The sequence below is a fragment of the Mus pahari genome, chromosome 14, assembly GCF_900095145.1.
Source record: "Mus pahari chromosome 14, PAHARI_EIJ_v1.1, whole genome shotgun sequence".
NCBI classification, from domain to species: domain Eukaryota; kingdom Metazoa; phylum Chordata; class Mammalia; order Rodentia; family Muridae; genus Mus; species Mus pahari.
The window spans coordinates 1036668-1038881 of record NC_034603.1 but is presented as its reverse complement, the minus strand read 5'-3'; the positions used below and the strand labels follow the sequence as shown (position 1 = coordinate 1038881).

Below are 2214 nucleotides of genomic sequence, written 5' to 3'. Positions count from 1 at the left end.
AGTGGGGCAGAGGAGAAGGGACTATCTTAGGGTCTTCTAAAGGTAAGCAATAAAATCCTATGGCCAAAGCAACCTGGGGAGGAAAGAATTGTTCCACCTTACAGCTTAAACTCAGCGTAGGAACTGGTGACGAGGCCATGGAGGGGTGTTCCTTACTGGGTTGCTCCTCGTGGCTTGCTCAGCCTGCTTTCTTGTGCTATCTAGGATAGCATAAGACAGAATGCCAGACAAAAGGAGTTTAAAGGAAGAAGGATTTGATTTGGGTGACATCATTCGTCGTGGCCAGGAAGTCATGGTGGCAGAGCGTGAGGAAGCAGGAGACCGTGTGTCTTCATTTAGGAGGCAAGAGCGCTAGGTCACTGTTCTTTTTCTTTCAGTCCAGGATGGCAGTCTATGGTATCTCTTGTCTTTTGTGAAGTCATTCCGATTTCACACTTTCCGAACACCACACGCAGATATAGAGTAAAAATAATCAAGATTGGTTCATTTTTCTATCATTTCAAGTGAGCATAATCAGGGTCACCAAAAGTCACCCATTAAAATTAGTTTTTAAAAATAACTTTAGCTAAGGTCAAAAAAAATCACGAGTCAGAAAGAAGGAGCTGGCTCTCATGTCTGCTTCTCACACGGCACTGGGGCATCTGTGAGCTGCCTAGGGTCGAAATGCAGTGGTTCTAGCTCATGTTTGAGAACGTCTTCTCCAGCTTGGACTGCTGCACCTCCAGCTTGGACTACTGCAGACTGCTTCCTTGTGCTAGGCAATGAGAACTTTAAATCATTGACAGGGAGCTTTTTCTGCCAAGAATTTTCTGGATAAATTGATGTATGTGTCACAGAAATATGCAAAGACTCTTAAAGGGACAGGGAATGATGTATCTCCTTTGTTGCTAGTATGTGAATGCTGGAAATCACTTCTTGGACTTCTCTCCAGCAATGGGCCCAAACTGTGCCGTGCCTCTTAAGGATGTTTTCTGAAGGGCTGTGTGTGGAAGTATGTGTGAGGTAGGACTTGCTCTCCATTCAGAATGATGAATTAGAAGCACTCATGGGCTCAGTTCTTCTGGGGAAAGCAGCCTATGGATGCGCAAGTCTCCAGAGCCACGTGTTTGCAAACATTTCCTTTGTGTATTTGTTTCATTAAAGCTTGAGCTTGCTACATTGTTTCTATCTTCATGAAGCTCACCCCTCCTCCCCTGTGTTGGATGTGCTTGCTATTTCTGGGGGGGCGGGGGGGGGGAGAAAGCAGCATCTTTTTCTTTAAAATCCAGTTTAAGATTCTGGGAAAGGTATGGCAAGTTAATGTCTAGTGGACATTAGTTCTTGCAGAAATATGGTCTGCAAGGCAAAAAATCAAGTGCATCGAAGGCTCTGGAGAATGGTGAGAATAGATACATTTGGAGGGAGAGTCAAGGTGCCGAAGGGACCAATGTACCAGGAGCACCTCACACTTGCAGCTTTAGATTGAGGATGAGCGGGGGATCTTACAAGAGGAAACCAAAGAGAAAAGCCACTGTCTTCTTGAGGGACAGTACCTAGAGAAGTCACAGAAGGGAAGGGTGGGAGAGAAAGGAAGAAGGAGATCTAGGCAAGAGGACCTGGATTCTGTGTAGAACCTTTGCCCTAGCATCCAGGAGTGCTCCAAGCATGCAGAGAGCAGAGTCAAAGTAGCTGACTAGGGATTAAACACTGACCTGAGATTTAGCTATACTGTGCTACAGGCAAGCCACGACGACAGCTTAAATGTTCCTAATGGTCTGCTAGGATAATGCTGTCTTGGCCAAGATGAAGGCCAAGAGCATGTTTGTGAACAATGCAGCAGACATTCAGTTTCTGAAGCATGTTAACAAATAGTTTCAGAATAAAGTGAAAGGAGCGAGTGTATGAAGAACCAGGAAGTGTGCCGCATTTTCAAAGGGAAAGAAAACTCAGTAGAGAAATAGTTAACTCCCTTCTGACACTGCCAAGGCAATGAAATGTCCATCACGCAGGCAGAAAAGGTATCTGCAGGTCTCGGGGCTGGCGACAGACCTTTATCCAGAATACGTTAAAAAAAACCAAAAAACCCTCAAAACTCAGTAAGACAAGAGCAATGCAGAAGGAATGGACAGAAGGTTGAAAAAACCTAGGATAGCAAAAACCATCCTCAACAATAAAAGAACCTCTGGTGGAATCACCATGCCTGACCTTAAACTGTACTACAGAGCAATTGTGATA

General features: G+C 44.9%; 1 long non-coding RNA gene across 1 annotated transcript in view; it reads left to right on the top strand.

The window, feature by feature from the left end:
• The first annotated feature begins 910 nt into the window (after positions 1-910).
• LOC110331057 overlaps positions 911-2214 on the top strand; it is an 8745-nt gene continuing 7441 nt past the window's right edge. The window contains exon 1 of the long non-coding RNA XR_002380988.1: positions 911-1002. This is a non-coding gene — a long non-coding RNA (uncharacterized LOC110331057). The remainder of the gene's footprint in view (positions 1003-2214) is intronic.